Below are 16836 nucleotides of genomic sequence, written 5' to 3' on the forward strand. Positions count from 1 at the left end.
CACAACATTGCATAATTCATTGACTTAATTCAACACTTTTAAATTAATTAACCCCATGTTAGGCTTAATTCAGCTTCTGTTGTGATTACCATAAATTGTGATACCACTTGTGTATTTCTCCATTTTGAAATAAAATAAAGAGCTGGAGCTATCCCATTGTACTGACCCTTTTGAAATTTGAAGGTCATCTGTCTTATAACAGACTAGCTTGAGAAGTAGACAAGCATTGAGTACTTTATCCACAGATACAAAATTATTAAACTATCACTGTTGCAAAGGTATTTTACGCATAAAGGCTTTATTTTACTTTTTCTCTATTATAATTTTAAAAACATAAATTAATGCAAAATATTCCATCTTCAGTATGGTTTGGTTCTGTGGGGAGAAATGTTATAATTTCTTCTAATAATTTGAAGTTAAGGATATTCATAATTTTAAAATTTATTTTATTTATATCAGTCTAGGAAAATATTACTAATGTTTCTAACATCTTCCTATTAAGTTTCTTGAATTTCTTCTACTCCCTCATGTATACATGGTATTCTAATGAGCACCCTACTAATCAAATTGTCTGTTAAGAAGGCTGGAGTCTTTTGGTGGAGTCTCTAAGGTTTTCTAGGTGTAGAATCATATCATCAATAAAGAGTGATAGCTTGATTCTTCTTTTCCTGTTTGAATACCTTTTATTTCTTTCTCTTACCTGACTGTTCTAGCTAAGACTTCCAATACTATGTTGAATAGGAGTGGTGAGAGTGTACAACCTTGTCTTGTTCCAGGTCCCAAGGGGAATGCTTTCAGCTTTTTTATTTTTCATTCAGTGTGATATTGGCTGTAGATTTGTTGTTGGTGACTCTTACTATTTTGAGGTATGTTATTTTGATGCCTAGTTTGTTGAGAGTTTTATCATGAAGGAATACTGGATTTTATCAAAAGCTTTTTCTGCATCTATTGAGATGATCAAGTAGTTTGTGTTTTTAATTCTGTTTATGTTGTGAATCACAATTATTGACTTGTATATGTTGAACCAACCTTGCATTCCAGGGATAAGCTGACTTAATCATGGTGAATTACTTTTTCTATGCTGCTGGATTTTTGTTTGCCAGTATTTTTTTGAGGATTTTTGTATCTATATTCATCAATGATTTTTGCCTAAAGTTTTCATTTTTATTGTCTCTCTGCCATATTTTTCTATCAGGAAGATACTGGCTTCATAGAATTAGTCAGAGAGGAATTCCTCCTCCTCAAATTTTTGGAATAGTTTAAGTAGAACTGGTACCAGTTGTTTTTTGTATGTCTGATAGAATTTGGCTGTGAATCCATCTGCTCCAGGGGTTTTCTTTCTGATTGCTATTGAATAAATGGTTCTGGAATAACTGGCTAGTCATATGCAGCAAAAATTAACTCAAGATGGGTTAAAGACTTAAATAGAAAACTTCAAAGCATAAAAATCTTCAAAGAAAATTTAGAAAATAGCCTTTTGATATTAGTCTTGGTGAAGAATTTATAGCTAAATCCTCAAAAGCAATTGCAATAAAAACTAAAATTGACAAGTGGGAATGAATTAAAACTAAAGGACATCTGCACAGCAAAAGAAACTATGAAGGGAATGAACAGACAACCTACAGAATGTGAGAAAATATTTGCAAACTATGCATCCAGCAAAGTTCTAATATCCGGAATCTATCAGAAACTTAAATTAACAAGCAATAAAACCAAACCACCCCATTAAAAAGTAGGCCAAGGTACTGAACAGACACTTCTCAAAAAAAGGCATACAAGTGGCTCACAAAAATATGAAAAAGAAATTATCATCATCATTAATTGTCAGAAAAATGCAAATTAGAACCACAATGAGATACCATCTCACACAAGTCAGAATGGCTTTTGTTAAAAAGTCAAGACATTACAGATGTTAGTGAGGTTACAGAGAAAAAGGAGTGCTTACACACTGTTGATAGAAATATAAATTAGTCCAGCCAATATGGAGAACAGTTGGAGATTTCTCAAAGATCTAAGATCTTTGACTTAGCAATCCATTACTAAATATATACCAAAGGAAAATAAATTGTTCTACCAAAAAGACACATGCACCCATATGTTCATTGTAGCACTGTTTACAACAGCAAAGACATGGAATCAACCTAGGTGCCCATCAATGGTGAACTGGATAAACAAATTTTGGTACATGTACACCATGGAATACAATGCAGCCATGAAAAAGAATGAAATCATGCCTTTTGCAGCAATATGGATGCAGCTGGAAGCCATTATCCTAAGCAAAATAATGCAGAAACAGAAAACTGAATATGTCATGTTCTCACAAGTAGGAGCTAAACACTGGGTACACATGAACATAAAGATAGAAACAATAGACATGGGGGACTACTAGGGCAGGCAAAGAAGGATGAGAGGAGGGCTGAAAACTACTTATTGGTTCTGTGATCACTACCTGGGTGACAGTTTCAATCATACCCCAAACCTCAGCATTATGCAATATACCTTTTTAACAAACTTGTACATATACATTCTGATTCTAAAATATAATCTGAGAAATAAAAAAAAGACTGGAGAAAAATTATCTTTATAAAAAAAGTGCATTTGCATTGACTTCACTTGATACTGCATTCATTGCAACTAATGCAATTAATAAAAGTGGTCCAACTAGGATTGAGCATCTTTTAAATTCTAGACAGTGAATTATAGAGTAAATCAAAATATACAGACACATACAGCAATTTTTTTCAAGACATCCATGGTGTAGTGTTGTAGACACACATGTGAACATAAAATTCAAGTGAACTACATACATCTCAGGAGGAAATGAGCAGGAGGCTCTGGGAGCTGAAAGAGCAGAGGCTTGCTGAGGGCAGGCGGTTTCTTCATGGGTAGATAGGTTGTCTGGCATTTCTGGTGTCATTGCTTGAAAATACCCAGGAGGAACTTGAAAACGTGCATCTGGGCCTTCTAGAAACAGTACTAGCAGATGTAGCAACTTGCTGTCTCCAACAGGTATGGAGGCCTGGGGGAGGATGAGGTGTAGGGTGACAAGGAGGACAAGAAATGAGGGGGATGTTAGGGGGACCAAGACCCAGAAGAAATCATCAGCAAAGCAAAGGGACATGCAGCTTCAGTGTGCATGGAGATAAGGCAGGAAAGATGCTTGCCACATGCTGAGTGGTCAGTGTTGTAGAAGCTGAAGATTAGTCAGGAGCATGAAGACTTAGTGTAAGCTCTGATTTTTATGAGAAACTGGGACACAAAGGCTGACCTTAGATGACCAGGGAAATGCACCTGCTGTGGGCCCCGCAGAAGGAGTGGTCCGAGACTAAAGAAGTGGAAGAGCCAGGTTACGCACCCATCTTCTCTGTGACAGTTGCATACGAGATGTTGTCTGCCCATCACTTCAGAGTTTATTCAGTCTCTCTGCTATTTCAATGTCTTCTTTCGCTTTCAGTTAGGCAATCAATTCTACTGCAAGAATATATAAGAAAGTTTCTTTTTCAGAATCAAACAATATCATCTGAATATACATTGCAAATTGCATGGATCCTTCCATTCTACACAGATTTGATAGGAATTCTTTCCTATTAAGTGATTTCCACGGTATATTTGTCCATTTTCATGCTGCTGATAAAGATATACTCGAGACTGGGCAATTTATAAAAGAAGGAAGTTTAATTGGACTTACAGTTCCACATAGCTGGGGAAGCCTCACAATCATGGCGGAAGGCAACGAAGAGCAAGTAACATCTTACATGGATGGCATCAGGCAAAAAATGAGAAAGCCTGTTCAGGGGAACTCCTCTTTTTACAATCATCGGATCTTGTGAGACTTATTCACTATCACGATTACAGCATGGGAAAGATTTGTCCCCATGATTCAGTTACCTCCCACTGGGTCCCTCCCACAACGCGTGGAAATTCAAGATGAGATTTGGGTGAGGACACAGTCAAATCATTTCACATGGCTTCCTCTGAGTAACTTTCATGGCTCTGTGACCTTGTGTTTGGTATTCAATCTATCTAAAACATGGTTTTCTCACTGGGAAACTAACGATAAGAATGCCTACTTTGCAAGACTGTTGCAGGGGTTACATAGGGTCATACGGGCAGAGTGTTTGGTACCTGGCTGACAAGTAGTGGTTGGATAAACCAGAACAGTGACTGCCCACATTCCAGGTGTCTCCTCCATCTTCCCTGTCCCTGCACGAAGAGTGTGAGCCATGCAAGTGCTGACACTGCACCCCTGTTAAGTAGAAGCGACTGTGGGAGTAGAACTCCGGAAGCAGCAAGTTGAGTAAGATGAAGAGCCCAGAGCAGCTTAGCCTCCTGGGCACCAACCATGATTTGGAGCAATGGAGGTGCAGTGGGAAAGATGGTGGTCCCTGGGTTTTCGACGCTGGGTGAAGCAACATATCTCAGTTTCTTAGGAAAGAAACAGGCAGCCAATGTTGGTTCTATCTGATATGACACAGTCATTTATGTATTTTAAGAAAGTTGGGAAAATTAATTGCCCAAATGTGTGCAGGATGGAGGAGAACAAGGAGAGACCTCAGTCAGGGATGTTACTAGGAAGCGATTTCCTTGGCCAAGGAGGGAGGCCCCAGAGTTGCAGTGGGATAGGCTGGAAACAGTGCAGGGCTAGATCAATGTGGGGGACTTTGGGAGAGGAGGAGGAAGGGGAGTCTAGGATGCCCGCAAGATTCTGAGCACATGTATCTAGAAGGTTAATCTGTTATATGAGAAATAAAGAATATAGAAAGGAAAGACATGAAGGCAAGGAGACTATGAATTTAGAAAGGCCATACAAGGACCCACAATCAAGACGCCTAGCAGGCATTTGGAAAAGCAGGTCTCAGCCTAGAAGACAAACACAGAATCTGGGATTAGGTGCACAGTGACCTTCAATGTGATTAAATTGGTTGAGAAAAGCAATTGAGTTAAAAGCAAACAAACAAGTCAAATCCTAAAGGCAGCAAATATAAGCTTGAAAGGAACATTTAGAAAATACACTGTGAATTAGGGACAGAGTGATGTTCAAGCTCATACGCTGTAACTGTGAAGAGAGTGTCTGTCCAGGAGCAGAAAAGACCAAGGCGGCCCATCTGCGGGGCGCAGAGGGGCACCGGCCCACCCGTCCGTGAAGCCACAAGGGGGCTGCTGCTTCAAGGGTTGCGTGCCAAAGGCCCAGGCCAGGTGTCTGCACGCCCTAGGACCTCATTGAAGCACAGTGACACTGTCTGAGGAGACCTGGGATACTCCAGGCCCTGGATCTGCAAATGGGTGTGAGGCTTGTAGGTACTGAGAGAGGGAGATGGGTAAGAAGGTGAAACATCTGTTTGCTATTGGACTGAAAAATGAGAATCGACCTCATCCTGCCGGCAAAAGGAAGGCAACAGAAACTCGCAGGCAGGTTGATGGGAGCACAGCTTGGTTGGGCCCAGGTCAGCCCATGGGGATGAGAAAGTGGAAGTAGCAAGGCTGGTCAATTTTCTGTGCAAATGCTCCCTTCTGCTCCCCTCAGGCACTCCTGCTGCTCTGCCTGGGGAATGCTGGCACTGTTCAGTGGGCTAGGAACCAGGGGAGAGGCCAGGGTGTTGGAGGTGGGGCTGTCCATCAGGACCCAGTGCACAGAACATGTGGGCGACAGATAGAACTGCCCCTCATCCCCTGACCCCCACCGGGGAACCCTCATGGACAGTCAGGGAGCTGGATGGAGGAGCTTGCTCTTCCCCAAATCCGGGGCCTCTATTTGAAGATACTTTTTTTTAAATCTTATTTTTTAACTTTTTGGTCTCTTCTCATCCCAGGGATTTGTCTACTTGCTGCCTGAAGGCGAGTCAGCAGCAGGATGTATTGTGAGTTTTTGTTGGGGGCGGCTGGAAACCTGGGAAGAAACAATTTTAAGAGGTATTATCCTGACATAAAAGGTTTCCAGTTTTTAAGGTGAGTTTCCAATCAATGTGATTGGTCAAAGTTTTGATTCACTTCTGTCTCCAAGAAAATGTTTCCACATTGAATGAGCTTTGAAACCCATGAACATGTAACATAAACTCTGTTCCCATCAACCAGAGCTCCACATTTGCAATCCAGGAAGTCTACGTGATACTAAGGTGACGTGTGTCTGCACTGGAAATGAGAAGCAAGTCCCCAAGTCACCCACAGACTTCTGTGTTCACTCCCACTCGGGACTCTGCTACACTGTGGAACCTCTGCAGGGGTTTCCAAAGCAGCGAAAACAAAAACCAAGACAAAACAAACAAACGAAAAAGCCTCGAGGGTAGAAAGAGATTCATTGCTATCAAATGTAACGCCAGGCCAAAGATGGTGATTAAGGCCTTACCATTAAAAACAGTATTAAAATAAATCCAAGCCCTTAGTATATATATACTTATTAGAAGAAACTGGAGTCTTTGTTTTCAGTGGGTCAGTGAGAACACAGCTGAGTCCAGCCAGCCTGACTCTGAGACACAGGAACACAGGGTCGTCCCCCACCCACAGGTGGGGAACGCGGCTCCCAGCGCACCCTGGAGGCAGCACTGGCCACAAAGGTGTCAACAAAAGATGGAAGAAGAGGGAGTTTCACACACACTTCTTGCTAGCAGATCATACTCTTCTCTAATCTCATTCTAAATACAGATCTGTACAGGCTTGTTACATTCTGAGAGCTGGAATTACAAGGGGAAGAGCGTCTTACCATTATAATTCAGAAGAAAAGTATTTGCATAACAAAGTTGAGCCAATAGTGTGCTTTCTTAAGAAAAAAAAAAAAACTGGATTAGCTGGCATTTGGTATCCATCACTGGCTGAACCCAAGAATAAAATGTCTGGAAACATGAAGAAAGCCAGTTAAACACACACACACACACACACACACACACACACACACACACGTTTCCTTGGCAGCTCCAGTGTCTAATTCTGTGAATTCTGCATGAGCTCCTAGATGTGTTGATAATCCACTACTCATACTCTAAAACCAATTACACTCTAAAAGGAGTCATGTTTATACTGTGAAGACAATATTTCCTTATGTGAAAAGGCCTTCTATTGTAACATCATCTAGGAACCAGCATTTCCTTAAATACTTGACAACTTAACTAATTAATCCAGACACCACCATGCGCCGGGCCTTTCTGAGGAGAGAGCCCAGAGCAAGAAGCAGAGGAGCCCGGGTGCGGCGCTGGGGGCAGCATGGGGAGGGGAGGGAGGTGAGCAGCGCTTCCAGACGCAAGCCTGCGGAGGACCAGGGGAGGCGATGGGACCAGTCAGGGAGACCCCAGCTGCCAGCTGCCGCAGGGATGGGGTGACTGTGTGGACCAAGACAAATAGGTCGGAGACAGGGCAGTTTTGCAGAAAGGGCAGCAAGCGCACCCTTCCATTCATGTGGCCCACGGCACGCACGGCACCTGGCCCAGAAGACAGCCATTCAGTGTGGGTTTCAACAATGGACATGCACATCCACCAGAAACACGCTGAATGGTGAATCCTGTCTCCGCCAGCTTATCCTCTCTGCCATCTCCTTCACTGAAAGTTTGGGGTTCGGCCTCTCCCTTCTGTGGGCTCCCTTTCTTCACGTAGAAAATGAGAGGCTGCTCTAAGTAATGCTCAGCGCCTTCTCCAGACCTCACTGATGCCATCCGTGAAAGCTCTTTAACCAACCACCACTCGGCACAGGGACACAAGGAAACCTCTGCTCTCAGAGCCCTGTTGGTGCAATTGTTTTAGACGTATTTTAATAGAAAATTGTCTTTTTGTTTTGTTTTGTTTGCCTAAAGAGTCTGTTGTACTTCCAAAAAAAATTTAAAAAAATAAATAAAGACCTCAATAAACGTTAAAGCAAAATGCCTTTCATTTTTGTAATGAGTCTGAAAAAATTTTTACTATCCAATAGTCCCAGCCAGCCCTTTTTAACAAGAGCACTCTCATTACCTAAATTTTATTGCCAAGAAGTGAAAAGAGAAGGAAATTGTAGATATTTAGGAAAAATATATACTTTTAATAATGTCAAGTCTTGTTTATTGTTGAGATGTCAGAATTTGTAATCAAATTGTATAATCAGAGAGCCAGATACAATTTCTATAGGCCCAATTATCGCCCATGCCTATTTTAAACATTATGAATATTCTTGGGAATTATTTTCACCCCCTTGAAAAACTTTTGAGACATTAGCTCACCACAGCATTCAACCACCTGCCAAGCATTTTATTAGTCTCTCTAACCACCCAAAGTAATCCTCAAGGTTCCTTTTGAATAAAATTCCAGGCATCTAATGATAGAAAATAGTATTAATTTGCTTTAAGAGAATAGTCAAGGTAGAACTGTAGAAAGACTGGCCGCGCCTTGCAGAACACAGGGAAAAGAAGGGAAATAAACTGGCAGCTAGGCACTGTGGTGGGGAAGTAAGTGATTTAATTTCATGTACAGCACACCCTGGACCTAGGCAGTGACCGATGTCTATTTTTCCCAGGACTCCACTGAGGCTCAGGGAGGGTGAATCCTTGCACAGAACCACATAGCAGGTGAGGAGAAGGACCTGGATTGCAGTGTCATCTGCCCTACTTGGTATGAGTGTAGAGTGCTCTGAACCACGGCCACTTATGCTGTGAGCACGTTTAATTTGTCTTTCATTCTAGCCAAGCCTGCGGAGGCAAGTGTGCGTCTGCAGAGTTGCAGCAGCAAAGAGCTCAGCATTTTGGATCGTGGGCCATGAGGTCCTCAACTCTAACTTCTCCTTTTGTTCGAGTATATTGTCAGTGGGTGTATTCTGGTTGCTCCCATTATCCTGAACTACAGACCCTGAAATTAAGTCCTCCTCTATGGCAATACACTGCGTATTGCTGGCTGATTCAAATAAAAGAACTTAATTAATTCAATCTTCTTGGATTTTAGTGTTATTTGTGAAGATGGTAAACGAATGACTCACGGATTTCAGCGTCCTTGTTTTTTCCTCTTCATCCAAGTCCTCAAAGCCTCAGTAGCCCATAGCCCCACCCAAAACTGGTCACAAATCTAGACTAACAAGGGTGCAATTTTCTTTGTGTGTGTGTTTATTTTTTTAAATTTATACTTATAAATGTGATTAAATAACCAAACTCATTACAGTCTAAATGCCACTGAAAAAGTCTTTGTTCATACATTGAGTAATGATTTCTAGTATGATCTCACTCTTAAAAGTCTTTAATCCTTACACGTGGGGCTGACCAGATGTTCAACAATTCCACTCAAAATCTAACAAGTGATTTGACTTTATTCAGAACAGTTTGCATTCAGATTCGATGTCAGTCTAAACTTTATAATAGAGGCTGATACACCAGTTATCCAGTTGACTATCACAACACAGCCAGGAGACATTGAAAACTAAGACGCATAAGTGAAATGCTGCTAAAAGGAAGGTGGTATCCTTTCCATGTTTTATCCGAGTTGTTTTGTTTCTCACAGGTGAGTAGAAATGAAGATAGACAAGAACTGAATCTTCAAAGAACATTAACAAGCCACTGCTTGTTTGCACCCATCCTGGCTCCATGCAATTTACTTCAATGCATGGCACTAAACCACATCATGCCCATCAGAGTGCCTGCGACACAGGACGTAATCAATGGGAAGCTGTCAGCAAATGCTGCTGAGGAGTGAGTGACACATGGTGATCCTTGGGAGTAAGTGATATTCCTACTTCTTCCCTGTTTTACAGATGAGAGTGAGACTCAGATGTGAGTGAACCAAGACCATGTATCTAGTAAGTGTTCCAATAGGGATTTGGGCTCAGATCATCTGACTTTAATGTTAATACACCGTATACTTCAGAAATATTTATATTCACAAAATCCATGCCTTTGATGATATTGAGTTTTAAACTGCAATTTTAATCGCAATTTATTAAATCACAGTTGTATGTCTTTGAACTCATTAATCAGTGTTTTCAAAATATGCTGAAATAAAAATTCAGACAATAATATGGAGCTAATTATCCCGACTTCCCTGAATTCAGTCACTTCCAACCTAAGGTAGCTCTAATGAATCTACTGTAGTCCAAACTAACTTGTAAAGTTTCCTGTTTCCTTTATTCTTTCTTAGGTTTTGAAGAAGCTGAAATTTCCTTTGGGAATCCTGCACTGTCTCTGTTGCATCATTTATTTAGCAAATGTCATCAGAGACTCCTGTGCAGAAGGTACTTCACATGGTTCTGGATAAAGGAGCTATGTTTCAGCAATGGTTGTAGATGTCAGTAGCTGTATTCCTGAACTGTTTTCCTCCATCCCATGATTTCTGCTCCCAAACACTGTAATTTCCAACAGGAATGGTGAGCTTGTGACGCTCTCAGACTCCAGAACTCCTCCTTCCTGACATCTTTTATGGCTTGAAAGAAATCAGTACCCCAGCATCAGAACCTTAGAATCTTATGTAACTCAACTCCTCATTGAGGTTATTGTCACAGGTTCTCCAGGTCTAAAGAGAATCAGATTGATCTTCAGCCTTGAAGGGTTCTAGTTTTCTCTAAATTTGCTCCGGAATTGTGGTTTCAGAGGTGCTTACGTGTGTGTAAGTGCTTTAGTTTTTGCACAAAACTTTTGCAGATATATATATATATACATATATACATATATACACACAGATACATATATAATATGCAGATGTCCAATAACAAAATTGATTATAAAAGAAGAGGGAGAAAAAACAGAAAGAGGAGGAGGAAAATGACAGAAAGAACGGAAAGGAGAGAAAGAAGAAAAAAAAGGAGAAAGGAGGAGGAAGGGCGAGCAGGACTTTTGCTTTCTGCTACAGTGGCGGGTGGGACCCAGAGCCATTGCCCTAGAATCCTCCTGCCATATTTAAGCCCCCACTGCAGTCACTCCCCAGCCTTCCAGAGACCTCAAAGGGCCAGTTCTTCACTGCAGTTTAAACCTGCTCCCCCAGGATTCTGAAATGCAGAAAGGTCTCTTCTTTGTACCCTGCACTGCCTTCATCCCATGTGACACATCTAATCATTTAATGACAACGTGGAAAAAGGAATGCATTCTCCTCCTGCCCCTACCCTTCCAGGAGCCACAGTGGTACCCACTGGATTAGAAACAAAAGCCAAAACAATAAAAATGAAAATGAGAACAAGTGGCCAGATTAATTGCCAACTTACAATCAAAACATTTGTTTAGCAACCTAAGGACTTTAGAAAATTCCTTTTGCTATAATAACAGCAGTAGTGGTCCAACGCTACTAATGGTTCTAATTACGTTGTAACTGCCTCTCCATTTTTTAAACGTGTTGTAATTGCTTTTTTAGCTAAAAGACTTTTAATCTTATTACTCTTAAAATAATTGTGTGTGATGTGTATATAAAAGCAAGTTTCTTTTTTGTTTTGTTTTGTTTTTTCGTTTTTTGAGACGGAGTCTCGCTCTGTCACCCGGGTGGGAGTTCAGTGGTGCAATCTCGGCTCACTGCAAGCTCTGGCAGCTCTGCCTCACCCACTTTCTAGCCTTCATCCTCATACTGCCTAATTTCACTAGCACTTGCTAGGTTCCAGGCAGCATTAGCTCAGCTTTTTTTTTTTTTTTTTTTTTTTTTTTTTTTTTTTTTTTTTTTTTTTTTTTTTTTTTTTTTTTTTTTGCCAGTGGTCATCTCCTCACTGCCTCCCTCAGCCTCCCAAGCAGCTAGGACTGCAGGCGGCTGCCACCACGCCCAGCTAATTTTTTGTATTTTTAGTAGAGACGGGGTTTCACTGTGTTAGCCAGGTTGGTCTCCATCTCCTGACCTCATGATCTGCCCGACTCCGCCTCCCAAAGTGCTGGGATTACAGGTGTGAGCCACCGTGCCGGGCCCAGTCTTTTTTTTTTAAGGAATTTTTTATGTGCTGAAGGTCTTGAAATAAGCCCCCTGTTTGACAGTGGGTTCACTGGTCTCTCTGAAGACTCACAGTGGGTGGCATTCCCTGGCTCTGTGAGGTATGTGTCATTTTCCCTCAGCATTGCTAAGGCCATCCTCCTCTGAAAACTGTGTGAACCTGTGACAAATCAGTAAAAATTATCTGCTCTTTTGTATTTTTTTAAGATCAGCATTTGGTTGCCACATTTTGAAAGAAAAATGCTGATTGCAGAAAGTCTTATGCAAATTTTCCTACGTTTAAAGCGTTGAAAGGAGAGGACGTAACACATCTCATGGATACTCTGTTTTAAGTTATTAAATATCGTATTGAGTGTTTCTACCTCATGGGGCAAAATAGTCTGAATGGGGAACGATGCACTTAATCTACAAAGCGTTGATAAATATTGCAGGAATTTAAAATAGTCATTCATTTCAGTCGCCCCCTACCCAAAGTCAGTCTCAATGTTCATTAGGAATCTCAAAGCCTTCTGAAAATCATTCAAGCTTTAATTTATGTTTCAAATGTATTCTGTGGGGATAACAACATGGAAAGAGGAGATGCGTTGAGAATATAACATAACATAATAATATAGCTTCATCTGTTGTCATTGTTTGTTTTCCCTTTAAGAGGAGCAGAGTCATCCTACTGGTAGAGGAACCAGGCTTCCTGTCTTTGGTTGTATATTCAAAAATACTTCGGGTAACCTGGATTGACTGGCCCCTTTAAGAGGTGGCCTGCCTCCCACTGTGAAGGGCGGCGGGACACACTCCAGGACTGGATGGCGGGATGCACTTCCACATCAGAGGAGCTCCTCTTGGTCTCAGTCTCCGGGGATCTGTGTGGGCCTGAGCCTCACTCATTCCACTCTTTCCCCTACCCAGCACAACTCCCAGGCCCCAGGTGGTCTGCTTCATTCTGCTTTCTGAAGGGGGCCTTCAGAGTTTTACTTTAAGAAAGTGATGACAACATTTCAGACATGTAACAGTGTTTATGGCACTGTTCATGCCATACCAGTGATAGGGATTTAAGCCATGTATTGCCATTGTAAATAATATCCTTCCGTCAATGCATGCATGCACGCATACACACAGCACGCCACGCTACAGCTACATCCATATCTACAGCCACAGCTACATCTGTATCTATGGTTTCAGGCTTACCTTTGAATGCTGCCAAAATGTCTCCTTGTTCATAGGAACAAATAGAAAATAGCACCAAAAAAAGTTCCCCATGTTTGTAAATTAGCAGAAAGGGACCAGCTGTCAGGCTGGCAGGATTCAGAATTCTGATTAGCTGTGAGGCAGCACCTCCATCACTCTGCAACTGGGTTGGAAACAGACAAATAGCAATGTGTCTTTCAGTTTCTCTTTTGTTGTGAGTACATGGCCAACTTGGACAATTAATAATCTGAAGGATAAGGGGCTTATATTATACCTTCATTTCTCTCTCTCTCTCTCTCTGTGGGTGTGTGTGTTTGTGTGTGTTTCTGTGACAGGGACAAAGAACGAATTTCAAAAAAGAAAACAGTGACAAACTCTTGGTTTGAATCAGAGTTTGATTAAATAAACTTGATTTCCATACTAATGACTATTATAAAAAGTAGATATTGTTTCATATTCTTGAAGCCACCAGGTCAAAATGCCCAGGAGGGAATGCCAGGCACTAAAGTGTGCGGGCCGGTGATGTTGTGTTGGCAGGTCCCTGTGTCAGTGTTCCCTGGGGATTGTCCAGGAGCTGTCACCCCCCACAGGTCATGAGGCACCTGGGTGTTGGGGGGATTGAATGTCCACATCAACGAATGAGAAATCAGCATAGATGAAGTTGCAGAGAGGGAAAAGAAAACTAAGAAATGCCAAATGTTTTCTACATGATTTGACTGAACTTTGCTTTCTCTTGCCCAACTCTTGTTTATCATAGGAAAGATGTTCAACTATAAATGGGGCTGCCTGCCATAAACGTGACTCTTCACCCCTGCAAAGAGAGCTTTCATTATATTTTTCTGCAGCTGAGTTCTTCAGGGAAAACAGAAGGCATCTGGCAGCTGACCCAGAGCAACAAAGTTCCTTTACTGTCAGTTTCAGCCCCGTCCTTCTTAAAACTAAAATTTACCTTGAGCCTCTGCTGCTTCTGCCCGTGCTTTCATCATAGGGGGAGTTGGACCTGTCAGTGGGCGCAGATGGAAGGCCCTACTTGAGATGGAGAGCATGCAGGTTCTGCAGACGCATTGTGTAGACAATACAGCCCTATTGAAAATTACCTTTGTCCAGTAACAGTCAAATGGAGCAAACTGGTTTTATTTATTTATTTATTTATTTATTTATTTTTCCTACTCATTGGAAGGAAAAGGGACGATGGGGCTGGGGGGAGCAAGGGAAAGCTTGTCAAGGTTTATGCTGCTTCATTTCTCTGAAACAATGGTCTGTACTGACATTGTCTACAGGGTAGAAGACGGGCTGTCGAGTAAAGCAAGACAAATGTGATGTCCTGACGGATTATTCCTTAGCTATGAAGTCAGTGAACTGATTATCTCTGCAATTACATTACCAGTGTCAACAGATGCCACGTGTAGGCGATAAGTTAACAACTAAGTGGGCTCCTGGCCCTGAGACCTCACTCCACGGCAAAGCCTGTGTAAACTCTTCCACTTCAGACACCTGCATGGACCAATCTGATGCCTGAAAACAGAGGAAGGTGTGTCCTGACCACGGTGTGACTGACAGACAGGCTTCCCTGCTTTCAGGGCCGGGATCTCCGCCTCAGATGAGGGGATTCTGCACTCCAAGATCAGACTTTATTGACATCTGTAAATTAATTGAGTTAAAAAATAAGAAGGTAAATGTGGCCGCATGCAAATGTGCACACTCATTCTTCCAGAAAAAAGTCACATGATGATTATGACCATTTGCATTTTTGAATAAAATGGTGTTTCTTATTTTTTTAAGAAGCTTCCATACCAGCAGAACATGTTTCCCAACAACGGATAGTGAGTTTCACTCTAAGTGTGTGTTTCTGGATAAAACACAATGCTCTCCCTAGAAGGCCCTTGAGGGCTGTTTACTCCCAGCTAACAATGCTGGGGTGGGGGTGGTCCTGCTCCTTGCTGTCAGAAGCCACATGCGCTCACCCTGGCTCCTCTCCCTGGGTCTGCTGGGCAGCGTGCACTTGGTATAGAAAGAAAATGAGTGCAGCATCTCTTCTTTCCTCACACTCACACCTACCAGATGCAAGGGGCACTGTGGGAGGAGAGGGAGGTTGCATGTTCTGGGTTTTCAGACACAAGCATTTAGTCACACGAACTCGTTCAAAAAAATTAAAAAGTGAAATACAAAGATCATCACACTTTTTTTCCCATTAACACATCAAGGGCAGCATCTCTTACACGTGTGATATAAAAACAAGTGGGCAATACACACGCAGTGGCTTCCCAGGCCCAGCTCACAAGGTCTCTTTCAGTGCTAATTAGACAGCCCTGATGGTGAAGACAATGTGGGCCCAGGAATTGTTTTTGACTATCCATTAGGTTCTTTGCAACCAATTCAAAACATGTGAACGGTGATTCCAAAGTAGCCGGAGGACGGCTGAGGATGGATCCAGCCGATGAGCCAAGTGGAGCCAGTAGATGCCTGTGGCTGTGTGGATATGCGGTCTCCCCAGGGCCTCGGTGGCTGGCAGGGGGTCTTCGAACACGATGACATTGCTGAAGTTTCAAAGAATGATTTTTCTTCTGGGAAACAACAGTACAACCTTCAAAAGATAATTTCAATTTTTTTTTTCTTTTTTTTTTTTTGAGACGGAGTCTTGCTCTGTCGCCGAGGCTGGAGTGCAGTGGCACAATCTCTGCTCACTGCAAGCTCTGCCTCCCGGGTTCACGCCATTCTCCTGCCTCAGCCTCTCCGAGTAGCTGGGACTACAGGCGCCCGCCACCACGCCCAGCTGATTTTTTTGTATTTTTAGTAGAGACGGGGTTTCACTGTGGTCTCGATCTCCTGACCTCGTGATCCGCCCGTCTCGGTCTCCCAAAGTGCTGGGATTACAAGCGTGAGCCACCGCGCCTGGCCAATTTTTTTTTAATTCTTCTCCAATCTTCTGGGTCAGTGACAAGTAGCTCTAATGAATATTTTAAGATGTTTATTGTTTATCTGGATTGATTTCAGTGATGAGTGAGAAGTGTGGCAGGGAGGAGAAGAAATGGAATGATAATAACAAGTGAGGAGTGAGAGAGGAACTTATTTTCTCATGTGTATAGATATGTGTGTGTGTGTGTGTGTGTGTGTGTGCTGTAGATTCATATGGATAATTGAAACTCACTATTAAAGTTAGATTAATATATTAGACACCAAATACATACCAGTTCCAAAGGAAAGCAGCCTGTCGTGCTCTACTTATAAAAACAAACAAACATACAAACAAGGCAGAGGATGGGTCTCATTTCTTCTTTTAGTTAAATTTACATCACAGACTCTAATGAAAGTGAACAGGTTATCAGTTGAAGCATCCTAAACATTCTTCCCACGTAAGACTTGCACAGTTGCTGAATCCTCATGCCATCCATACAGAATTTTAACTTAGAATTATTTAAATGCTAACAAATTTGAATTTGAAGAATTCAAAAGATTCCAGCTTATCAATATTTTCTGAACCTTATTTTAGAAATTGTAGACTCCAGACATAATTTTAACCATTTAGATGCATGGACAGCAAGCGTGAAAAATTTGCAGTGTGAGTATTTATTCTAAAAGAGACATAGTGGCTTTCAGCAGATGGAAAACAGGTAGTCAGAGTGCTAGAAAAGAAGATGAAGATACAGATGAAAACAGATGCAAAAGGTCATGGCAAGGAAGGGGCGGAGAACTGAAACTCTTCACTTAATCTACCTCAAGAATGTAAAAAGATGTCATGAAGCTAGAGAATGGTCCAATGGTCACTTAGGCACCCAAATTGAAGAGGGTGATTGTGACATTGTGGTATAATAAGAAATA

This window comes from Nomascus leucogenys, chromosome 6 (assembly GCF_006542625.1).
Source record: "Nomascus leucogenys isolate Asia chromosome 6, Asia_NLE_v1, whole genome shotgun sequence".
In the NCBI taxonomy this organism is placed as follows: domain Eukaryota; kingdom Metazoa; phylum Chordata; class Mammalia; order Primates; family Hylobatidae; genus Nomascus; species Nomascus leucogenys.